Below are 26345 nucleotides of genomic sequence, written 5' to 3' on the forward strand. Positions count from 1 at the left end.
GGGCCATACAGAACAGGAACCTAATGTTGTATTCCTTCACAATGCTCAGAACAAGAGCTCGGTGCTTCGCAGCTAGGAGGTAAACTGCACTTTACCTCAAATGAATGAATGACAGACAAACAAAGGAGGTTTTCCTGCTCTCTCTTGCCATGTTGTTTAAGAAGTGGGTCAGGGTGTGGCGCCTGGGTGGCCCAATCGGCTAAGCATTGGACTTCAGCTCAGGTCATGATCTCATGGTTTGTGAGTTCGAGCCCCACGTTGGGCTCTGTGCTGACAGCTCAGAGCCTGGAGCCTGCCTCAGATTCTGTGTCTCCGTCTCTCTCTGCCTCTCCCCACTCCCGCTCTGTCTCTCAAAAATAAAGAAACATTAAAAAAAAAAAAAGAAAGAGAAGAAATGGGTCAGGGTGTGCTGTTGGACAATGGGGACAGGGACAGGGACTGACAGAGAAGAACTCAGGGCAAGCTTGACTCGTCCCTCTATACCAGCCTCCAGATGAGTGAGCTGAACAATATGGCCTTTCACTGCTTCTCTGGTTTGGCAGAAGTGACGTGCTGGAGGGCAGAAAGTATTCAAGAGAGAACAGACAGAAGGTGGAAGAGGCAAACGTCCTACAGGATTGGCAGTAGGATCTCCATAGCCAATAACCCCCTGGCTCATGCTACCATACCTCCGAGCCACATTTTTTTACACAACAGCCTGGTATTTTCCTTTGGATGAAGGAAGAAAGAAACCTAAAATTCTGGCTGTGGGTTACTTACTGCCTTGTGGGTTAGGTGACAAGGAGGTGACACTGGTGTGGAAATTTAGCAGCATGGTGCACCACAGTCGGGAAGCAGCTTTGTGCCAAAGCTCGGTTTCGAAGACTTTGCAAGTTGTTAATATATAAATTCCAAGCAGGAAGAGGCTCCAATGTGTGGCAGAACAGTTTTGCAAGTTTAGTTGGCTCGGCTTTACAGCCAGATAAAAATGGGCCCCCTTGAAGCCACAGTCACAACCTGAGCAAGCGAAGCCCAAACTGTAAGGACAGTGAGGCGAAAAGGGACACAAAGGGGACACAAGAGATGGAGGGAACATCAAACTTAGAGATACACCTGCTTCTGATACGGTGAAGGCCCTGAATGCTTAATAAATGGTCATGGTAATGGCAATAGCAGGAGTTACAGTCACGTTAAACAGGAAGTTGCTGGTGCCAGTTTCTGTTAATAATGTTCAGTGACACCTTCCATTGGCCTTTATCTGCCAATCACGATGCAGGATGAAGGCATGCTGGCTACGTTTAAGGTAGCAGAGGTTAGGGGGAAAATCTCAGAGATGTTCACACTAGTGTTACCCAATAATTAGAAACACAGATATCGGATGCCGTGGCCTTGGATGAGTGTCACAAGGTTTGTGACTCGGATCTCATGAATAGGATGACTCCAGGTGCACCACAGTAAGTATTCTGGGTTTAATCCTGCAGCGATGTTCTTTTAAGAAGTATTACAATCTGGGGGCACCTGGGTGGCTCAGTCAGTTAAGCATCTGACTTCAGCCCAAGTCATGATCTTGTGGTTTGTGAGCTGGTGCCCTGCCTAGGGCGAACTGAGCCCAGCTTGGGGTGATCCCGGCTTCTCTTGCTCTCTCTCTCTCTCTGCCTCTTGCTCACTTGTGCCCTCTCTCTCTCTCTCAAAAAAGGGGGGCGCCTGGGTGGCGCAGTCGGTTAAGCGTCCGACTTCAGCCAGGTCACGATCTCGCGGTCCGTGAGTTCGAGCCCCGCGTCGGGCTCTGGGCTGATGGCTCAGAGTCTGGAGCCTGTTTCCGATTCTGTGTCTCCCTCTCTCTCTGCCCTTCCCCCGTTCATGCTCTGTCTCTCTCTGTCCCAAAAATAAATAAATGTTGAAAAAAAAATTAAAAAAAAAAAAAGAAAAGGCACAGTAAATCTGGAAGAGCATGGTAATAGCCAGTATACGACCCTTGTGTTGAGTTACCATGTAGCCGAAACTGTCACATGCTCACCTGCAGAGAAATAAAACGTCAATTTCAACCTGCAGTGAGGGAAAACGTTCAGTTTGTAAAAGTCAGATAGGGTCTTCCAAGGTTGTTAAGGTGAACATATATTACTTTATTAAGATTCAGATAGGGTCTTCCAAGGTTGTTAAGGTGAACGTATATTACTTTATTAAGATTCAGCGCGTATTAATTGACACATTTGTTCATAAAGCAGGAGATATTTTCATTTACATCAAAACAATGAAACTAACATTAAAAACTGTTTTGAAATCAAAAGAATCCAGTGTCAGAGGCTAAGTGCACCAATGTGGTCCATAAACACTTATGCCCTTTCTATCTTCTCCTTTTCTCATGTCATCTTCAAGATGATGTTGATCTTTAAGCTGTAGACCTACACTAAACTCTGGGGAACACAGCACAACAGTCTCCCCCCTCCCCACCCTCCCCGCCCCCGCCCTTTGTCTGTCTCTTTCTCCCTCTACCTGACATCATAACTACGCACACAACCCCCCTGCCTCACCGCCCCCCCGCCCTTTGCCTGTGTCTTTCTCCTCCTACCTGACATCATAACTACACACACAAATGCATTCCCAGGCGTAGTCAAATTAAACATAACAAGAAAGCAGATTTCTCGAAAAGTCTAAATTCTAAGATGAAGAATTTGATATGCTTCCAACTTAGGTCCATAGGAAAAGGTTTGAGTTCTTTCAATTTTGTTTTGCTTCTGGACAGGGAAAGTTCAGGATATTTATTATACGTTGGATGAAACTCACTGTTACTCACTTGCAAATCTAGTAACATTAGATTGAGGCATTTGCTGAAACTCTTTCTGCCATCAGTAACCTGCCACCAGTAACAAAATCTTCACCAGTCTGTCCTAGGCTATATTTAAGTGAAGAAATGTTACAGCTACAAAGGGATGATCTTGTGACTTCTGTAAAAATAAAATGAGGTGACGGACCCCTGGGTGGCTCAGTGGGTGAAGCATCCAACTCTTGACCTCAGCTCAGGTCGTGAACTTCCAGTTCATGGGATTGAGCCCTGCCTCAGGCCCTGTGCTGACAGTGCGGAGCCTGCTTGGGATTCTCTCTCTCCCCCTCTCTCTGCTCCTCCCCTGCTCTCTCTCTCTCTCTCTCTCTCACATTAAACAAACATTTAAAAATAAATAAAATGAGATGGAATTTTTCTCTCGTAGGCTGAGCTGATGCCAAGCTGCAATGCCTGGCTTCTGGACTGTGGTTTGTAGGACATGTTGTCTTAACAGAAGGCCAGTAAATGTAGAAACAGAGGATGCTATTTGAAGTCTTTGTAGTGTCTAAACTTTGAAAGGGATGCTCTTCTGGATGAATTGGTTGATCTGCCTTACTTCACAGGTAAGGAAACTCCAGCCTCAAATACTATTTTTTTTTTGAGACAGAGAGAAAGAGAGAGCATACACTCGAGTTGGGGAAAGGCAGAGGGAGAGAGAGACAGAATCTTAAGCAGACTCGACACTCAGCGAGGAGCCTGATGCGGGGCTCGATCCCACAACCCTGGGAACATGACCTTATGTCACCATGATACAGAAAAACAAAGTAAAATTTGTCATTGTGAAATAATGGAACTCTCATCTGAAAAAGGTAAAGACGTTTGCAATAGAGCAGATACACTTTGCTGTGTCAGGCATCAGGCACCATGCTTGTGGGAGCTTCTCCGATTGTGTCAGAGTCCCTTCTGCACCCATTCCCACCTCTGCCCTCAGGTGCTTCTCGTCCTCTCCTCTGCAGTGGCGTCTCCTAGTTCTTTATTTACTCATGCGTGGTTTCGTAGGCTATATTTGTAAGCTTATTTTCTTTACCACCTGTTAAAGTCATCGAGAACATAATAGTTTAAAAAATAAATTTGTTAAATGAATAGTGAATAAAGAATATATATATATATATATATAAATTTATTTTTCTATGTCAAAACAACAAGGATAATAGTCCAGTCTAAATACTATGCTATAATATGTGTTAAATGCTTCATATAGGGCACTTAACCTTGTCAAGTTATATAGTAGTAGCTCGATGATATCTATTGAATGCCTACTCAGTCTTCTCCTGGAGCTGTCGAAAAGTGTTATCTTTCCACATGCTAATGATTTCACTTTTAGTATTCATTGATTAAGAAGACATAAATGGATGGACGGATTATCAGATGCTGACCTTACAACTCCACAATCTCCCAAGGGTCCCTAGCCCATGGGTTGGAGATCTCACGAACTTTAGATTGTTCCAATATCTAGAATGAGACTTACGATCTGTCGTGAGAGTCACTACAATGGAGCAAAGCACTCGCAAACATGAGCAAAGGCAAAGGTCTGAGAGCTAGAGAGAAAGAGACAGGAGAGGAACAAACAGCAGATCTCCATTGCTTCCTACTTAAAAAAAAATAACCCTTTTTTGTCTTACTGAAAAGTTTAAGGGCAGAGTAGCTTCACGCAAGGCTGGATCCAGGAACTAAAAAAATACAAAATAAAAAGTCACCAAGACTCAGTTTTTCCCTACCTCTGGTTTTCTCTGAAGAACTACTGTCAACCAGGCTCTCTCCTCATGATGTAAAGAAGGTTAGCTGAAGCTCAATATAATAACTACTGCAGAAAGTGAGGGTCTTTTTCCCAGTGGTTCCCACAAAATCTCATGAGTGGCAGCAGGTGTATATGTTCTAAATCTGATCCACTCACTGCGGCCAAGAGGATAAAATGTGTGGATGGACAGGCATGGTTTACACGTGGGATGACGAGCCGTTCGGTTTTGCTTGAGATTGTGTTGGCTTTACAGTTGCAAGTCCTGTGTCCCAGAAAACCCTTGGGTAAATCAGGATGGTTGGTCACCCAGCTTTCATACAGGGGACTGGGGATGGGATTATTTCTGAACTACAGGGGTTGAGAACGTGCATAATGGCAGGGAAAACGTTGCCTACACCTACATGTGAACTCTAGCTCTGTGCTAAATACAGCGGTTACAAGTGCACATTGTTGACTTGAAATGCAGCAATCTACATCATAGTCAAAAGTAGGTCTGAAATGGGGCGCCTGGGGGGGCTCATTCGGTTAAGTAACCGACTTCGGCTCAGGTCATGATCTCACTGCTTGCGGGTTCTAGCCCTGTGTCGGGCTCTATGCTGACAGCTCGGAGCCTGGAGCCTGCTTCAGATTCTGTGTCTCCCTCTTTCCCTGCCCCTTCCCAGCTTGTGCTCTGACTTTCTGTCTCAAAAATAAATAAACATTAAAAAAAGTTAAAAAAAAAAAAAGTAGGTCTGAACTGAGATGCCCATTAAGTTAAAATGCACACTGGATTTTAGAAACCTACTATGAAAAAATAACGTAAGTTATCTCATTAGTAATTCTGTTAATTAATAATATTAATTGACTTGCTAAAATGGCAAGGCTTTAGATATGTTGAGTTAAATGAACTATACTATTCTTTTTACTTTTTTAATGTGCCTATTAGAAAATTTAAAACTCACATTGTGTTTCTGCTGCACAGCACAGCTATAAGATTTTTAACAAGGTAATAATGTAATTATGTCGTGTATAGGTGGGGACATATTTAAAAAGATGCCTTGAATGTATGGGCATCTTAAATAGCAAATGATAAATTAGAGAACATCAGGCCCACAAACAATGGGAGATAAAAATATCAAATTCAAGACCAAATTTATTCACTCACCTCTTCCTGTCCTCATCTGTGCCGGGATCAGCCTTAAGTCCTGGGACTTCAGGCCCAAATGTCCTTCAAGAGCGCAGAGACCAGAAGGGAAAAGACTGGCAAAAAAAGAAAATTGTAATGCAAATAATGTTGTCAGTAATATGATAAACTCTCATGCCCCTGGTCTGTATTGATTTAATTAATTCTGTCATCCAAGTAAGTTTTGTTTATTCAATACATACTGAGCCTTTCCTCTTTTTATTTCATGCCAAGTTCCTTGAGACTAGGAATCGTGTACTACTAAGCTGCATTGCTTACTAACCAATTGCTGTGGTTTCAGAACTCCCTTTTTACATCATGATCAAATGTTTCTTCATCCCTTAGTCACTCTGACCAGAAGCAGGTGAGCCCCAGGAAAGCTGATGGGCTTAGGTTCTAAATATCACCAATGTTCCTCACCAGCTCCCTTACCTAAGGAAAGTGGTTAACCACTCTGTGCCTCATTTTCCACCAACAGCACTGAGAAACAAGATCCTAGGTGACTCTTCCAACACACACACACACATACACACACACACACACACACACACACACGCCTTTGCTCGCAATTTAGCTTATTATTGTCAATCATCTGAAAATACCAAATGCTTACAAACCCTCCAACTCACTGTCATTGGATTCCTTCGATATAACTATTTTCAGTCACGGGGACGGTTCTGCATACTAGCGACTGGGTTCCCTCTAAACATCCTTGAGAATGTTTATTTGAAAAGATTACCTTGTTTTCCTTCAGGATTAAGTCATGGTCACCGCAGAGAGAGATGATTTGGAAAAATGACAAACAGTTTTTGATCGTTCCTCAAAGGCTGCCCTTGTTAAATGAATATGCCCACAGAAAAACAAAATGTATTCTAGCCCACACACGTTAGAGGCATTTTTCAAACACCTAGATTAGAGAAGATAGGTATTACAAATAACATATTTGTTGCATAGAGTGAAGAAATCACAAACTTGCTTGGATAAACACTATTAAATGCATACTTACCCAGTGGATTGCGACAGTTCCCCTCTGGCCCTCACTGACGAGCTTGACTCCAGCTGTAAATTTGCTTGCAAAACTTCCTTGTCAGAGAACTCGCCCTGTTAGGAGGACTCAACCCTGGCTTCGAATCTGCAAGGACAGAAAAATCGATGTGACAGAAAAGCGGTTGCTTGTGTCAGGCCTCACTAAGGAGAGAAAAGGCTTTAAATTAATCATGATTTAGGGATGCTAGTGAGGCGGTACAAAGGCACATTCCTCTGGAGTCTCTGAGAAAAGGGGGGGGGGAAGAGCCTGGAGCGCTCTGGTTATGCTACCCGCGGATCCTGCCCTTCTGTTAGAAACAGAATTCAGTGTTTATGGTGGGAGTTGATCTTGTGTAAGCAGATAAAAATGCATCAAAATCTACCAGCTGTTGGTTTAAGCGGTTATGCACAGAATCTCTCCACGTATAGGGTAAAGGTAAATGAAAGTTTCATCTTCTCTCCTAGAACCTGTGAACTGAGCTGGGGGGATTTTCGATTATATATTAAATTTTGCTTCCCCACAAAAGCAAAAGCTGATGTGAGCTTCTTATCTGGAGAGAGGTTGAGCATCACCCTCTGGATGTGCCTTTGTTCATTCCTCACCTACCTTGGACAATCAGAGCATCTAAATATGAAAAAGAGGGGCACCTGGGTGGCTCAGTAGGTTACGCGTCCGGCTTCGGCTCAGGTCACGATCTCACAGTTTGTGGGTAGGAGCAGCACGTTGGGCTCTGTGCTGACAGCTCAGAGCCTGGAGCCTGAGTGGGATTCTGTGTCTCCCTGTCTCTCTGCTCCTCCCCCGCTCATGCTCTGTCTCTGTCTCTCTCTCTCTCTCTCGCTCTCTGAAAACTGAAGATTAAAAACTGTTTAAATATGAAAAAGTAATTTGTGCGTGGCTTATAGTCAGTGTCTTACAAAGCTGTCACGAAAGACCTACTAAGGTTCTGCTCAACTGCCACCATCAGATGGCACCTGTGAGGCAGCAAACCTAATGCCACTCGGCCCGTCAATCTCTGTTGGCTAAACAAGGCCACTTCAATTAAGAGATGTCTGCCTCCATTACCAGTTTGGGTAGTTGAGTCTGCATCGGAGAGAAAGACATCCTGGTCAACTGACTTCAGACTGACTTTGTTCCTGCACCAGGCATCACACCCTGTTAGCCCAACAAACATCAGCCACTCCAGGCTAAATTAGGAAAAATGCACCCCCCTCTAATGAGCTGCTAACCACGGGGGTGGGTGAACATGGGATTCAGTGATGGAGAAGGACAACGTCCAGGGTTGAGACATGTTCAGAGATAGAAGGGAACTTGGTCTTTCATCCTTAGGCTAAACCTTCGTCTGGCATCAGAGGCCAGGTCAGTGAACCAGATTCATTTGTTTCCACGGCCATCTCCAACAGGACCAGGATTTTGCAGGCCTTTAGAAAATCACTGGCCTGGGCCATTTGGCCACAGTTGCTTGTCATGATGATACAGCGCTTCTTCCTCAGTTCTTTACTCTGTAAATAGAGAGACACCCCCTAAAGACCCAACAGCAAAAGACCCTATTTAAAAAAAAATAGTCCTTTGAGGGGTGTCTGCGTGGCTCAGTCAGTTAAGCGTCTGACTCCATCACGGTTCATGGGATCGAGCCCTGCGTCGTGCACTGCGCGGACAACGTGGAGCCTTCTCGGAATTCTACCTTCCTCTCTCTCTGCCCCTACCCCACTCATTCTCATTCTCTCTTTCTCTCTCTCTCAAAATAAATAAGCTAAAAAAAAGTTAATGTTCTTTGAAAATAAGTAAATAAATAAATAAATATTAAAATAAAAGTAAACAATGTTCCTTTAGCTTCGTTTTATAGTGACATCTCTGTCATCATAAAACAGCCCTGGGGCACAAGAAGTTCCACCAAACATTATACAAGAGAAAGGTGTAGAAGCTGTTCCCGCCCCCCAAGGGCTCACGGTAGAAACCACAGAGCACTTCATCTATGCAGATGTAACCAGTACCTATAAACAACAGAATACAAATGCCGAATCCACGAAGCGAAAAATAGAAAATACAAGAGTCTACAGAAAACAGAGTTGTAGGGATGAATAACGTAAGTAAATAGATTTATTATACGTTTTCTTTTTCATTCGTGACATTCTGAAGTGTAGTCCAGGGTAAGGAAAAGAAAATCTCTGTACAACTCTGCTGCCTCTTACCTTCAGTGGTCCTGAAACCGAAACGGAGACACGGCCAGGTAACTAACACGTGGCCACTTTCACAACAGACTCTTTTGAGCGGCACTGTGTATTAAGCCGTTCTCAAAAACAAAACCGTTCTATTTCTTTCCACAGAGGAGACTTACAGACATCAGTGCAGTCTTCTTTGAAAATCAAGAACAGTCTTCATCTGCATCAAGGGACCTTACTAGGAAAGGTTGTGGGCACTCCCTCGCTAGAGATTTTTACAAACAGGATAACCTTTCACCTGTTTTGTGTGACTTTCCCTGGACGCAGATAATAGGCAAAGAAATCCCTTCAAGACCCTCTTTAGTTCTCTCATTCAGGGGTTATTTTCCAGTCATTCCATCCATTTGCCTTTTCTGTGTCTTGCAATCAACTCTTGAGAAAAGACGATCAGAGAAAATGAAGCCAATAGGGTCGAAGTGCCTGATAGGATAGTGACATTCGAGGGGCGCCTGGGTGGCGCAGTCGGTTGAGCGTCGGACTTCAGCCAGGTCACGATCTCGCGGTCCGTGAGTTCGAGCCCCGCGTCAGGCTCTGGGCTGATGGCTCGGAGCCTGGAGCCTGTTTCCGATTCTGTGTCTCCCTCTCTCTCTGCCCCTCCCCTGTTCATGCTCTGTCTCTCTCTGTCCCCAAAATAAATAAACGTTGAAAAAAAAAATTAAAAAAAAAAAAAAAAAAGGATAGTGACATTCGAACAGTTAATAAATATGCAACCCTTTCTGTATTCCAAGAGCTACTTAGTACTCTACTTGAGTTAGTGGAAAGGAGGCAAAAAATGTTGCAGTCTTCCTGTCTAGACCAAATCAGTAGCCAACTTTATAAAGAACCTTCCACGAGCCAAGTCCTATCCTGAGCATTTCACATGAATGATCATAATCTAACGGCAACTCTGTGAAATAGATACTTTATTATTCCCATTTTACAGAGGACACAACAGAGTCTTGGACAGATGGTCTCGCACAAGCTAACAAGACGGGGAGATGGATTGGTACACCAACTGATTCTTTTATAGTTCTGGAGGTCAGAAATGTGAAATCAGTCGCAGTGAGCTAAAATCAAAGGGTCATCTGGGCTGGCTCCTTCTGGAGGCTCCAGGGGAGAATCTGTTTCTTTGTCTTTTCCAGGAAGGATGTTGTCCTCATTCCTTGGCTCATGGCCCTGCATCACATAATCTTTTCTCTTCTTATCCTGCATCACATTGCCTTCTCCTTTTCTTTATCCAATTGCTCTCTGCTTCCCACCTAAGAGGACAGTTGTGATTACATTTAGATTCTATTCTACCCAGAAAATCCAGGATAATCTCCCCATCCCAAGATCCTCAACTTAATTACATCTGAAAAATCACTTTTACCATATAAGGTGGCATGTGTAGATTCCAGGAATTAGGACCTGGATATCTCTGGGGGCCGTTATCTAGCCTGCCACGAATCAAACTATCTTCCACTTCCTTAAACCCTATGGTACCTTCTTCCCAGATGAGTAATTCTTTTTTTTTTTTAATTTTTTTTCAACGTTTTTTATTTATTTTTGGGACAGAGAGAAACAGAGCATGAACGGGGGAGGGGCAGAGAGAGAGGGAGACACAGAATCAGAAACAGGCTCCAGGCTCCGAGCCATCAGCCCAGAGCCCGACGCGGGGCTCCAACTCACGGACCGCGAGATTGTGACCTGGCTGATGTCTGACGCTTAACCGACTGCGCCACCCAGGCGCCCCCCAGATGAGTAATTCTTAACAAGCTGAGTGACTGATGTTCAGCAAGTGAATGGGTATCTCCTAAAAACTAAAAAGGTTAAATTAAGTCATTTTTTTGGACAGTAGCACAATATAGTGGCAAAGACCTGGACTTGCAATCAGGAAATGGAGTTCTTCTCATTAATTACACACGCAAACTTGGACCAAGCCCCGCATCTCTTAGAATCAGGGATCGTAAAGGGGTCTCAACACGTGCCAGCTCTGATCAAATCTCTTCAGGCTTCATGGGAAAGGGTGAGCCCAGCTATCAGTGCCTGCCTTGCTTAATCACTGGAGTCCCTTTTAACTCTGACTTTACATGATCAGTGATGTATGAATTATCAATTGCTGCCTAAAGAATCATCTTAAAATTCAGTGGCTTACAACCACAAACACTTATTATCTAAAACTTTTTATGGGTCTGGTATTTGGGAGCGGCTTAGCTAGTGGCTCTGACTCAGAAGTCCCTCGGGATTCCTGCTTGGGGCTGCAGCCATCAGAAGGCTTGACAGAAACTGAAGAGTCTGCCTCCAAGACGGCTCACTCACATGGCAGTCACCAGGAGGCCTCAGTTCCTTCCCACACGGGGCGATCCACAGGCTCCTGGAATATCCTTATGGCATAGCGACTGGCTTTCCTCAGAGCACATAAATGAAGAGAGAACGAAACAGGCGATGCCCCAGTATATGTTAGGACCTAGCCTTAGAAGTGGCAAACCATCCTTTCCTCTGTGTTCTGTTTGATACATAGACCTGCACTAACTCAGTGTTAGTGAGGATTATACCAGGGCATGGATACCAGGAAGTAGGGCTAAGGCCACGAAGGTTCAGTGACTTATGTAGACTAGTGCTTCCACAATTAAACTTTCGTGTGCATGTCTATCTAGAGGCCTCATCAGCCTGTGGAAACCCATATTACATAATTCTTCGTGATGGATGAGCGGCTTTGTGGCTTTGAGAAGGGTATTAACATCACAAAACATATTTTTAAAAAGATAGCCCTGATGGCACAGCGGGTGAACTAACGTGTGCCCCTACTGCCCGCCGGATGCCCCAGACGGTCATCCAGTTGGCTAGCCTGGCCTTGTAGATTTCACATGTCCTCGGTCTCTTCTGTCTACGTGTTTTCTCTCTAGCCACTGTGACATTCCCATTGTATCCTGAACCGGTCAGTCACTCCAGACCATGCCCTAAGTAACCTTCCCAGCTCCAATGTCAGACGCTCCACGAAGATTTCCCCTAATCCTGAGACAGCGCAAGTATCTCTTTCTAGCATTTTCATAGCACTTTATTCACCTCTCTGTTACAGTATTTATCATACTTTCCTTTCAATAATTCGATTTTGTTTCTTTCCCTAAATATCGTGTGTATCCCTTGAAGGCAGGGACCAACACCTCACACTATGGTTAGGATCCCAGAGCGATCAACAAATGTTTTTTTTTAATTTAATGAATAGACTTATTTCAATATATCATATACCTAATACACTTAGTGAACACTAACCAAGGGAGAGGCCTTGTGCTAGGTCCCAAGTCATATAATAATTACCAGTACGGGCAGGGCCCTACCCTCAGGATACAGAGAGAAGACCCACAGACGTTGGTCTTGACAATGATTATGTCCTTGTTCTCTCTCTTCCCCACTGCATTTTCAATTTTTCTACCTCCTTCCCACCTTTCCCAATTATCCTTTCTCTTCTGACTCTTTCCTAAACACAGCACTGCATACATAGGCATTGCCTGGTCTCTCTGACAGATATCATGGCCAAATAGTTGGCCATTCCAGGGCCAGGGGCAGGGCCAGGGCCAGGTTATGATGTTTATGTTGCTGGCAAACCCCTGTGTATACGAAAATCCATTCATTTCTCAACTCCCACTTAGAAAAGAAAAATGAGGGATGAAACAAGCATTCTCAAGTCTGTATGACTCAAATTTTTTATCATTTTCTGTCTTTACTATCTCAAGTGAATTGAAAGCTCAGTTTTTCTCTCTTAACATGTTGGTTAGAGTAGCATCCATTGTTTTAGTGGAAATGGCATGACCACCTAGATCATAAACTCCATGACTGCAAAAAAAAATGTTGTTTCCCCTTTTCCTTTTAAATTCATAGCTCCTAGAATATTGTCTGACACATAGTGTGTGTTCACTGAACATTTATTAAGTGCATTCCTCGAAGCCATGATTTCTTATCATGCTAAGTTTATAAATGACCAGTTCTCTTTCCCATTACAAATGGCTAGATGGCCTCAGTCAAGGCACTTACTCTGAGTTTTCTTTCCTATAAAACAGGGACATCAACAGTTACCTCTCTTACATGAGGGTGTTGTGAGTATTAGAGAAAACTCTTGTAAAGCAGATAGTTCTTTATAGAATAAAACAGTGTCTTTATAGAATAAAACTGAACAAATGGTTTGATGCTGAATCCAGAATCTTTCTGACAATCTTATTTCTCTGAACATGTAGGTTTGTTGAATGCTTATCTCTGATTGGTTATAATCCACTGAATAGATTTGCTTTCCTAAAAGTCAGGCTCTTCATGACTTTTTGAAACACAGCATATATTCAGTCGATATTTATTAAGTACTTATAATAAAACTGCAGTTATGCTAGGCACTAGAAATACAAAGAAAAACTAACCCATTACCTAAAAACTAGCCCTTTATCTAAACAACTTTATTCTTGGATAAGGAAGACAATACAACAAAAATTACAGAGTACTGTGAGATATGCTAAGACTGAAATAGGCGAAGACTGAAATAGACATTTAGGAAGAGCACCCAACCCAGCCTGGGAGGGAGGAATAGCAGAGGTTTTCCAGAGGATCTTAGTTATAAAGGAGTTAGAAAGAGAAGAATTTAGCCAGAGAGGGAAAGGGATGTACGACGTTGGTCCGAGTAGAAAGACGAACCAGAGCAAAAGCATAGGGAGCAGAAATGACATGGTCAATTAAGAGGGTGCAGGAGATAACATTCTGATTAAAACATGGAATGAGAGACAAAATCCGGTCAAGGGCTAAAGTCGTGCAGAGATGCATGGAAGTCAGATCTGACTTTGTATGTCTTTCTGTGATTTTGTATGTGGTGCTATGGATTCTTGACTATGCCCTTGTGGTTTATGGAGAGTCCGTGAATAATTTTAAGCTGCTAACCTGGTAAATTGGACTCCATTAAAATTTAGAATATTTTTACCTCATCAAAGTTAAAAACATTTGCACCTCATTTTTTTAAATAAAAAGGCAAGTCACAGACCAGAAGAAAATATTTGCAAATCGTGTGTTTGATGAACGACTTGTACCCAAATACGTAACACACACTTATGACTCAGTGATAAGACAAACATCCCATTTTAAAAAGGGGCAAAATGGGGCACCTGGGTGGCTCAGTCGGTTAAGTGTCCAATTTCCACTCAGGTTATGATCTCACAGTTCATTGGTTCAAGCCTTGCGTCGGGCTCTGTGCTGAGAGCTCAGAGCCTGGAGCCTGTTTCAGATTCTGTGTCTCCCTCTCTCAGCCCCTCCCCTGCTCATGCTCTGTCTCTCTCTGTCTCTCAACAAAAAAATAAATGTAAAAAAGAAAATGGGCAAAATATTTTTAGTCATGTCACCAAAGAAGATATGCACATAGTTGATTAAGCACATGAGAAGATGCTAAACATCATTTGTCATTAGGAAAATGCACATTGAAACCATAATGATATGCCACTTTATATCTACTAATATCACTATAATCAAAAAGACAGACAATGCAATACCAAGTATTGATGATGGTGTGGAGGAATGGGAACTCTCATATATTGTTGGTGGAAATGTAAAATGGCATGGATGCTTTGGAAAACATTTAACACTGTCTTAACAATTTAAACAGAAACTTCCTATGTAATAAAGCAATTCAATTCTCAGGAATCTATGTAAGACAAATGAAAGCATATGTCCACACAAAGACACGTCAATGCATGTTCGTAGCAGCATTAGACACAATGGCCCCAAACTGGAAACAATTTAAATGTCCATCAACTGGTAAATGGATTTTTTTTTAAATGTGACATATCCATAAAACGGAATATTATTCAGCAATCAAGGGATAATACAACCGATGCATGCTGCAACCTAGACCGATTCCCAAAACAAAGTAAGACACAAGAGGCATAATTACCATTTAATTCACTTACATGAAATGTCCAGAAAAAAAAAAATTTTGTAGAGAGAAAATGCGAATCGATGGTTGCTGGGAGCTGGAAGTAGAAGCAGGAAGGCCTATATAAAGTGCACAAGAGAAATTTCAGGGGTGATGGAAATGTTCTAAAACTGAAATACGGTAAAGGTTACATTGCTATATACATTCACAAAAATCTTTGAATTATCTACTTACAATGGGTAAATGCTATGGGACATAAATTATACTCCCATAAAGCTGTTTTTTTAAATAATTACACTACATCAGAAGGTATATGGTCATAAACTACTTAGTAAGCAAGAGGTCTGCTTATTATAAAGATATCCTCAGGATTTAAAAACTCTGACCTATTTTCGAATTACTTTTCATCTGGACCCAATCAAAGTAATAGAAAGTTGATTTAGTTAGATTCCCCTAAACATGAACACATCTTAAGTGTGCAGGGGAAAAAAAAAAACAAGTCAGCTCTCACATGACCCAAATTTGTTGGCCCATCTCTAAAAATGAGTCATAAAGACAGTTTCTTCCTTGCTTATGAAAATGTTTGAGGAAAAACTATGTGCTTGCTGTAGCATAATTGACCACAGTAATTATAGTTCATGCAAATTTACGTTGTATTTATAAGACTGCTGGATTTGGTAGTGGGAGATTGGGGTGGGGGGGGCAGTCACTGCTTGAAATCTAAGTCTTTAATCCACAAAAAGCCATACTTTTTTTTTTTTTTTTGGTCCAAACTGGCAATTATGGGTTGTAGAAGTATTTGTGCTTGTTCAGATGTTCCGTAGCCAAGAATTTGAAGATGTCCATTTTCTAAGTAAATCCAGTACTGAAGAAAAGTATTAAATTGTCAGATCTGAAAGCTGTATCTATTTTTATGATTCACCACTTCACTGGTAAGGAGGTAAAGACAAGCTCATCTTTTAAGAGAAACCAATTGTGTCCGGCAGTTATTTAGGAAAAACAGTATGATTCCGATTCTTGGAGAAAAGAAGACATTGATTCCACTTATAATTTGGACCCCATCATTTAATTATTAATGATGGTTTCAGGGCGGCTGTTGGCTTACTTAGGGTCACCAATTTGATTTCAAACCAATAATAATAGCACAAAGATCCCTTGGGTTTCTCCAGAGCAACAGAGTGATCACATCTTTTAGGCAATTGCTACTTCAACTATCAATTGTGCCATTTGTTCAAAATCAACATGTCACCGGGGCACTTGCGTGGCTCAGTTGGTTGAGCGACCGACTTCAGCTCAGGTCATGATCTCACGGTTTGTGGGTTCGAGACCCACATCGGGCTTGTTGTTGTCAGTGCAGAGCCCACTTTGCTTCGTATCTTCTCTCCTCCCCTCTCTCTCGGCCCCTTCTCTTGTGCACTCTCTCTCAAAAATAAAGAAATCTTAAAAAAAATCAATCAATCAATCAATACATCACCAAAGCCATTATTTCAACCCAGATTGGGATCACAAGGTCATAAAGGCATTTACTCTTCTGGGCCTCATCTATACCTTACAATATCAAAGTTATAAAGACCAGCTTTCAAGTTTGATATCCTACAACCATTCTGAGACAAGATCATTTCAACTAAGCTCATTTGGTAGACTATGACAGTGAAAGCAGATTGTCCTTACATACGATAACTTCCTATATGCCAAACATTTAATTTTGTTTCTGTTTCTCCAAGTAGGCAAAGAAAACAAAGAAAAGGAGGGTGTTGGGGCAACTGGGTGGCTCAGTTAAGTGTCCTACTTCAAGATCAGGTCATGATCTCGTGGTTCACGTGTTCAAGCCCCACAGCAGGCTCTATGCTGACAGCTCGGAGCCTGGAGCCTGCTTTGGATTCTGTGTCTCCCTCTCTCTCTGCCCCTCCCCTGCTCATGCTCTGTCTCTCACAAAAATAAATAAACATTGAAAAAAACTTAGAAAGAAATGGGGGGAGGTGTTTAACTGTACATCTAGATCATTTAGTAGCTTATGCCTAGTAATGTTGGAGAAGGAGAGTTTTGCTTTCTTTTTTTTAATGTTTATTTTTAAGAGAGAGAGAGAGAGAGAGAGAGAGAGAGCGAAAGGGGGAGGGACAGAGAGAAAGGAAGACACAGAATCTGAAGCAGGCTCCAGGCTCTGAGCTATCAGCAAAGAGCCCGACGCGGGACTCGAACTCACAAGCCATGAGATCATGACCTGAGTTGAAGTCAAATGCTTAACTGACTCAGCCACCCAGGCACCTGAGTTTTTCTTTCTTAATCAGTGGTAAAAAAAAGCCAGGAGAGTATCAAAGCCCCTCATTTCTGGCCCTTTTTCTCCCATCAGAGCTACTAAAGGAGCTTGGCTCACATTTTAAAGGGCAAAATTCCAAACCCTTAAAAAGTTTCCCGGAACCTACATTCAGCTACTCAATCATCCCATCTGCAATCAGGTGACATTAGCCCTGATTGGCACTGAAACATTCGGACCTACATATGACCTGGAACCAGTCACTGCTCCGGCAGGAAGTAGATCAGAGGCACTTGGCTGAACCAAGTTTTTCTTTGCAGGGCTTAACCCATAGCTCCATTACCCACTCTTCTGTCAGGTTCAATATTGTATCTACACTGACCTCTGGGTGCAGTTCTCTCACTAATCTGAAGCTCATCTGCTAGAAACACTTTGAATTCTTGTCACAACATGCATTTTTAATGTTTTCCTGATGTATGGCGACCTCTGACCCCTCACCCTTTCTAGCCTCTCAGAACTTTACGTCTCTGTACTGTTTACAGACTCTGCACGCCTGCCGTTTGCCCAGGGACCCCATAGTCTGCTGGCACTAGACCCAGCCTCACCATGCCACAGAGGACAGGAATGACTGGCCTTGCAACAAGGTGTTGAACTGCCATGTCGCACCACGGCGTTCCAGCCAGCCAGCTGCAATTTAGCAACATGAGGCTTTTAATCCAAATTCATGAGTCCCCTGTTGTCAACGTAACGAACGCTTCTTAAAAACCTACTCCCTGCCAGGTATTCCTGTGAAAATTACTACCTACACGTCACTGCCCAAATCCACACCACTCCCCACTCCCACCCCAAGATCTTTCTGGTTTCAGCTGGACCTGAGAAAGAGTTAGGAGTGAGGGAAACAGCTGACCCCGAATGCTTTATTCTCTGAAGCATGAACTCAAAGTTTTTGCTTACTTATGAATCATAGTCATGATGACAATATCCTTTGAAGTTATTTTCCTTGAAATGCTAGTAAGAGGCATTTTTCCATCCATCTCACAGGGGTTTTGTGTAAATGAATGCTGTTTCTGGAGTACTTCAAAGGAAGTATAAATGCACAAAGTATTCCTGAGTCTCCTTCCATGATGTTCGCTTCCAAGGCATCTAGTCTAATAGAAATGGAGTCTAATAGAAATGGAATGTGAGCTCCGTATGTAATTTTTAATTTTCTAGTGGCACCATTTAAGAAAGTAATAAGAAACAGGTGAAGTAAATGTTGATAATATATATTTATCTAGTCCTTTGTATTCAAAATAGTATCATTTCTCCTGTCTTTAAAACCTCATGCGTATTTTAGACTTGCAGTACATCTCAGCTCAGAGGAATAGTCATTGAAAGTGCTCAGTAGTCACCTGTGGCTAATGGCTACCACATTAAAGAGCACAGGTCTAGATGCTCAGTTAGTGAAAGCCATCCAGAACAAAGCTAGAGACTTAGGAAAATTCTTTTAAACTGTTAAGTTTTTGTAATTGACTGAAATGTGCCCAACGGCCATGACAGTAGATCTTCCTTACAGGTAAGCTGTAAATCAGAAGTGATGTTTTCGATTTGTCAGAGCTTACAAAATTACGAAATTGATGAACTTGGTCCAAGGACTTGCTCACATCTTGTGTAAATGTAAAAGGCTTTCTCTTACAGGTCTGGCTGGGAGAATTTAAGATGTCATAGTTAATTGGGTAAGGATTTTGAGGCTAGACTATTCCACCTTTTGAACTGAGCTCTCTCAAAGGCACCCAAATGCGTTCTGATGAGAATCTCTGTATCAGCATCAGAAGACAAGTTAACAAGGCTATTCAACTTAGACTCCATCCTTTGCCTATCTAGTGGTATGCCTAGAGGCACTGTGACCTTGGAAAGGTCAGAGACACAGACATGTAGCCTGGAGGACCGGTCTACAATCTCCCGATAATTAAATTTGAAGACATAAAGTTCCTGACCCTGAAAAGAGAAGCCTTCTTCCAGTGAGAAAGAGTTATCTAGTCTCTTCCTGTGTGAGAATGTTTTGCCTCGATGTAAACAAACTAAAGAGTTGAAAAATGAGGTGCAAAAATGCCCTCTTCAGGGTAAACAACAAACCGGTTAGGATATGATTTTCTTGGAATGTGTTGCGAATTCCAGAGGCAGGCTCACACTTGTCAAAGAACAGGCAATCCTTCTGATGGACATAATAACCTCAAGACTTAGTTGGATACATTCATGCATTAAGCTTCGCAAATCCAAATCTGTGCTTACATTTTTCATATTTCTTATGTAACCAGATATTTTCTGCATCTTAATGGAAGAAAAAACAAGGCACAGCGAGTATTTGCTTCGAGAACAACTGGGTTCTGAAGACCATTAGAACCAACCTTATTTCGTTGCTTCACTGAATATTACAATCACTTTCTAGCACCTCTGATGCTAGTTTTGTTTTTCCTTTTATGATAACAGAAATCCAACACACTGACTAAAGAAATAAAAGTTTCTGAGACTATTTGAGTAACTTCGCACAGTCACGGTAGGGTATGGCTGATTCAGCTACTAAATATCCAGTCACGCAGAAATGTATCCCATGTTCCTTATATTTCTATCTGGAAAGGCCTTTGTTAATGTTATCCTGCAATCTTCTTTCAGGGCTGGGACTAGGGTGATGCTAGTGACTCACTCACCTCAGGTACAAAATCTAGGAAGGTGCCCAAAACACTCAATTAAAACAAAAAAGTTTTAATGCGACATCTTTTAAAAAAAAATTGAAATGAATGTAAAAAAAGGTAACCCTATACTGAACAAAATATCAAAATCTTACTTACATCAAGACAGACTCTGACCCTGCGCTGGCTTCCCCCCAATTCTGGCCCTGTTCAGGCCCCTGCTTGGGAGGAAGAAGGAGTGTTCTGTCGGTGAGCTTAGGAGAAAAAACAGAGCATGCCCTTCCTTCAAAATCTGCCAGCCTGCCCTGCTTGTCTGTGAGGTCGGTGTGAACCAGGTGGGCCCCCATGAACGAGGGCCTGCAGTTGGCCAGAGTGCCCAGGAACGCCAAAGTACTGGCAGGATTCATGTTCTTGCTGCTTTATCACTGAGGCCTCAGATCCTTTAAGCTGCCCACTGTGCCAAACCACACAGTCGTCTCTCAACTGTTCACGTGGTAGCAGCTTACTCCTTCAAGGTCAGCGGAAGAGTCTCTCTCCGGTCTGCGAAGACAAAGGATGTGTCCGCGCATGAGGAAACAGAATCAGGAGAGCAACAACCCATCACCTTTGCCATTTTCTATTGGTTAGACGCCGGTCACATTCAAGAGGAGGAGATCATACGAGGGCGTAGATCACCAAGGGTCACCCTAAGGCATCTCTGTATAGTAACCAACCGTGTTACAGAGAAATCAAAAAGAGCTTCAGTGAAGCTTGAAAGCACCCTCAGGTCATATGACAAGTAAGGAGGCAGTTCTAGGATGAAGCTCAGTTCTGTCTGAGGACTCCACAGATATCCCACTAGGCCAGCGTTTTCTAAAATGTCTTCTGTAGAGCTCCACTTCTGCAAGATGATATCTGAGGTACTTGCAGAGGGGAACTTTGGTATTTATTTTTTTTTTAATTAATTCATTTATTTTTTTTAAAAGGGACTTTGGTATTTAAATAGATTTAGAGAACGCTGGGATAACTGAAGTTAAGCAGGGTTTTTATTATTTTTTTTTAATTTTTATTAAAAAAATTTTTTTAATGTTTATTTATTTCTGAGACAGAGAGAGACAGAGCATGAGTGGGAGAGGGGCAGAGAGAGAGGGAGACACAGAATCTGAAGCAGGCTCCAGGCTCTGAGATGTCAGATGACCCTTTTATTATTATTATTATTATTTGTGTCAAAATCTCCTTGCTCTAGATCGTATTCTCTTTAGTTACTGCTTTTGATCTGCACTGGATTGTTTGCCTTTTTTCAGTTAATGGAAGGAATTCTATGCATGAAATGGTACAAACTAAGGTCAGATATCTGGGGCCAGAATGTCAGCAGGAACCCATGTACTGGACTGTGAGGGGTAAATCACCACTGGTCACAAAAAAGAGAGAGAGAGAGAGCATAATTGAGAATTGGTTTTCTGTTTTCCTGAAGGAAGAGAATGGTGTTTTTCACATGTATATTTCCACTTAAGAAGAAAGCAATACAAGTAGCAGTTTACAATTTCCCCAAACGTTGGATTGACTTTCTTTACCTCCATTTTAAAAGCAAAAACACTTTTTCTTTACCTGGTTAACCCCTGAGTTTCTGTCTTCCTTCTCCCTAAAAAGAGGATTTTTTTTTACACCCTGTGTTTATATAATTTGAAGACTTGTTAGTATTCCGAACTTCAGTCTTGTTGCTGTCCTTTACCACCTACTAATGAGAATTATTCTTGAATAATTGCGGCCAGAAAACAAGATTCTACTTAAGACCAGGGAAGGTTAATTCCAGTTAGCGTAAAGGTCAGGAATTGAATTTACGGTGTTACTGTATTTAGCTACGAAATAATCAGGAAAAGTCACAGCTTTTTCTATGGGAACTCAGATTCCATGTGTGTTAACTCTAGCCATACTCCTTGAAGAGGCTGGACAATCAAACAACAGTGAGTCCTGGAAAGGACTAGGACAGCATTAATAGGAGTTAGAAACAATATATCATGTAATCCTTTAGACTGGGGGTCAGCAAACTTTTGTAAAAAGCCAGATAATAAATACTCTGGGCTTTGTCGACCACATCCAGTGTCTGTAGCATACTGTCCTTTGTTTTTCTTACAACACTTTAAAATTTAAAAGCCATTTTTAACTCTTATACTGTACTCAAACAAGCCACATTTGGCCTAAAGGCTATAGTTTGCTAATCCCTGCTTTAGTCCATTTATATTCATTAAAATAAAAATTTTTTATATGGATTTAAAACTCAAGGCTCCTAGTTGTTTAAAAATAGCTCAATAAAGTAATGGGTCAAATGTGATAAAAATTTCACGTTGCACAAATATAATCCAAGGTGTCAAGTCAAAGGGTTTGACTTACTTGCCAGTTTTTATTTTCTTTTTCTACCTCAAAAAAAAAAATTAAACTTAAGAAAACTATTGTTGAGTCTAATTAAAATTGTGTAGCTTTTCAAATAGGAAATTTTCTTCTTTAATATATCTATTTGTCTAAAATTCATGAATTGTATGTTCAAAGGCAAAAGCTGCCTAATATAGCCTTAGTTGGCAAATTATGTTTCCCATAAATACCAAGATAATGTTAATTCTTGGGTTAGTTATGAAAAAGGAGGAGGAGGAGGGGGAAGAGAATGAGAAAACTATATATGTAATGTTATAACCACTAAGTTAACAAACATAACACCAGTAATTAATAACAATTCAGTTGACCAGGTTAGCTTTAAAAACACGATTGGTAAAAAGCAAAAACTTACTTTTCCTATGGAAAAGTAGTCAAAGACTAGTTGCTTAAGGTGACTCTCCCAAGAGGCTGATCAAGCTAAGATTAGTCTTATATTGTGGAGTGGGGGTGCAGCTGATCTTGGGAATACAGAGCCAACTGTCTTTCTCTGTAATTTCTTTGCAGTACCTTAATGTCAAGGAGGAATACTTCTACATTTTACATTTCATATTATGCCCACCTCAAACACCTGATTACTTTAAAGTCTTTAGGTGAATTTTGAATTCTACCCTATAATATAGCCACATCACTTTTATATCAGAGAATAGGAGATTGGTTAAATTTCTCCAGGCGCTACTCAAGTTCCCAAATGCCTACCCACGTCTACCTTATAGGTTCATCTGCACCTCCTGTGGAGTAACTCTGTTCCCATGTGGGCTTCCCAGGAGCCAACAGAAACGAACTAAACAACTTCCCTTTCCAAAGCTCACCTTTCTGTCGCAGTGACTGGGTCTCCTGTTAGGGACTCCCAGCTCTGAGCTAAGGCTTTTGGATAGGACAAGAGAGAGGACAAAAGCCAGACACCAGGCTTCCTGGAATGTGCCTGAGTCAAGATTTGCATATATCAGAGATTATTTTAAATGTGCCAGAAAACTGCTTCTTAAAAGATAGAAACTAGAAGTCTCTTGGTAAAAATTCCTTTTTAAAAAAATGCTTATGTATTGACTTGTTGATTTTATGGATTTTGAGAAAGAGAGACGGGGGAAGGGCAGAGAGAGGGAGAGAGAGAATCCCAAGTAAGCTCCGCGTGGAGTCAGCACAGAGCCCGACTTGGGGCTCGAACTCACAAACCATGAGATCACGACCTGAGCCCAGGTCAAGAGTCCAAGGCGTAACCGACTGAGCCATCCAGGCGCCCTGCCAGAAGTTCATTTTTTTAACACAGATTTTTATATTGCTTACAGTACAAAATTACCTACTTAAGATTATACTATAACAATGACAAGAATACTGTATTACCCCCCACTTTACAGAAAACTGAGCTGCAGAGAGGGCAAGTGAGTAACTTCCGGGTAGTCCCGGAGCTGGGATGTAGTAGAGACCGACTTGAACCCAGGCTGTTTGACCCCATAGCCTGTTTTAACTCTGTGCTCTTCGTGACGCTATTCTGACACAGAACGACATTAAAATCAAAACAGTTCTTAGCATTTTAGCAACTTCTTACTGTTCTGCTTTATGCTGAAATTAGCCCTACTTCTATTTAATAACCCCATCACTGATTACTATCATAATGCCAGCTGAAATATTATACTATAAAGAGGAAAGAAAATGAGTACTCCTAGCTCTTCGCTTCCTATGGATCATTTATGCTGGTAGAATCTAAAGCATCACTCCATTAGCTTGTACTTAATAGCAAATCGTTTGGGGCCTGCACAGCCCCTAGCGATTTCACCAGCCACCCTCTGTGCTTCCATTTGTTAATGTTCACCTGCTCCCCCTCATTAATATGCAAACATGCAGTGACTTCAGCTTATTCCCAAAGCCTCGTCTTGACATGAAGTCATCTTTTCTCTCCGTGTGCTTCTTGGAGAGGCCATTATCTGAACCCGGAAATGTCCTGTAGCAAAATAGCTTTTTCTGAGGAATAGAAACATCTCATAACCCTGACGACAGAAACAAAAGGCATCATTGCCTGATAAAATGGCAGTCTAACCATGAATCCCCATAATCAGCTATTTAAATCCCCATCTCACCGTGAGGTTTTGCTCTAGCATAAGCTATCAGGCCCACAAATACTGACGAGCACATGATCGTCGTGGACTCTGGCTATAGAAAATGTCTGGCTGATGTGTTTCATGTGTTCCTTATATTTAACTCGGGTCACCTTTGTTAGAGGTGCCCCCAATCAGACCAGCAGTCATTTTTTCTTGCTGCATAAGCATGACAAAGTTCAAGTGCTGCCCCATTGTGACCTTACAGCTCTCCTAACAAAAACTTCTCTCTGCAACTACCGGGATGTGGCAAAAAGGCAATCTGAGCTTCCTGCTTCTGCGTGCTTTGGATACGTGACCTTTCCTGTCCAAAGTTCAGGGGGGGTCGAGGATAAAGTTCTGATTCCGGTATGCATCATTTCTGGTGTGTAGATACGAGGCACGTAAGCAAGCTTTAAACAAGAGGGTGTGTGATTTTTAAACTTGGCTGAAAATATTTTCATTGACCTTTTTCAGGAGTGCGAAAAACTTTCTGCCCTCGAGTGAACTCTGTCAATCTTTGATTGCGCTTCTAGTCTCCTCGGTATGGTTATAAGACACAATATTGAAGTGTCTAATTCTTCTGTTTGCAAGCATCATGCACACAAGTGTATAATAGTTTACCATTTGTTCTAGCACAGAATTAGGACCGTATAGTCCTAGTTGTCCATATAGTTGAAGCAGAAGCCCTTTAATGACGATTTTCTACATTTAGCGAAAGGTAATGTTGTGGTGTTGGCCTGATATATGGGTGAGTTGCCTCCAATTCTTTGTTTCCTTTTGTATCAGACTAGAAGAAATTTCTATCCCAAACCTAGAAGTACCACCCGAACACCATCCTTTTAACACATCCTTTTAACTCCATCCCTTTAACATCATTTACCTTGGGTTTTACGAAGTGTTCCCCTAAAGTCTTACTGGTGAATGTCACTCTAAATAAACCACACTGTAGTTAATATGGAGAGGCAGCCCCAGACATGTGTATAACAATCAAGAGCTCCAAAAAGAAGAGTTTTTAAAATCAAGATTTGAGTCAAGTTAATTACTTCCTACTGGTAAATTGCACCCATTATAAAACAGAAACATTAAGATCGTGTTGTGAGGATTAATGAGATCACGTTGGTTAAGCGCTTTAAGCCCTTTGGAGATAGATTCCATCATTTTGCCACCTGGGTGCATGATAAAAAAGAAAATACCCCAGCTTGCTTTGAGGCACAATGTGTAGAGTTAGCAACAGCCAGCAGGCTTTATCAATCTTTTTTTCTTTTATCTTTTTAATAACTAATATTGTTGGAGGAGGGCATGTTGCAAACCAAGGCTAAAAGTGAGATGAAGGCAGATAGCTGATTCCTGTAACTTCTACCCAATACATTAGACTTATAGCCAAATTTTACCAAATTCACTTGTCAGTCTACGTGACAGCGCAAAATGAGCAAGAGGTTTAAGATGAGAACAAACTGGACTGAAATTCTGGTTCTACTGGATGGGTAACTCTCTTTACACGTCAATTTCTGCAACTATAAAATGCAATGACAAGCTTCCTTCTAATAATTACAATTGAAATAATTCAGACCTACACTTTTATGGAGAACAAATGAAACTTGCTGAACAAAATATTTATGATAATAATAAAAACAATAATTGCTTCTTAAAAACATCAAAGAGATAATAAGATGCTGAGGAATTACTGGACCAAAATCTAAAAGACAAGATCCCTGAGAAGGAAAGCCAAGATGTAAAGCCACTTTTGCGCCAAAGTCATCTGCCGAGCTAGAAAAAAATAAAACAGCAAAATCAGCTGAACTTTTGGTAGCCTTAGAGACTGAGAGGGAGGAGGCAAAGCCCAGAGTCTACCAAAGCTGGGAACTCTGATAAACTGATGCCAGTCTACCCTGGAGCCCTAGGATGAGGGGGCTCAAAAGTCATCCAGCCCTCACAGACCTGCAGGGCTCTGGGTATCCTAGAGAACCTCAGCTTTGGACTGGGATCAGGAGATTTTTCTAAGACTCCCGGGAGCATGATGTGTCTGGGACAATGGTGGCCAATAAACTTTCATTCATAATGCAAGCTTTTAGATTTAACACAGATTTTCGTAAGTGCCTTAGATTTTACTTATACAGGGCTTGTTAATGCCTATT

At 41.7% G+C, this 26345-nt stretch overlaps 1 long non-coding RNA gene across 2 annotated transcripts in view; it reads right to left on the minus strand.

Moving 5' to 3' along the window:
• Nucleotides 1-3050: 3050 nt before the first annotated feature.
• Nucleotides 3051-26345, minus strand: part of LOC102900933 — a 29094-nt gene continuing 5799 nt past the window's right edge. Inside the window, exons 2-5 of one of the 2 annotated variants that reach the window (XR_440343.5) lie at nucleotides 6707-6832; nucleotides 6440-6607; nucleotides 5683-5777; nucleotides 3051-3830 (exon numbers count right to left, since the gene is read on the minus strand). This is a non-coding gene — a long non-coding RNA (uncharacterized LOC102900933). Of the gene's footprint in view, nucleotides 3831-5682; nucleotides 5778-6439; nucleotides 6608-6706; nucleotides 7140-26345 lie in introns of those variants that run through there. The other variant, XR_006598182.1, reaches the window with a different exon arrangement.

This window comes from Felis catus, chromosome B2 (assembly GCF_018350175.1).
Source record: "Felis catus isolate Fca126 chromosome B2, F.catus_Fca126_mat1.0, whole genome shotgun sequence".
In the NCBI taxonomy this organism is placed as follows: domain Eukaryota; kingdom Metazoa; phylum Chordata; class Mammalia; order Carnivora; family Felidae; genus Felis; species Felis catus.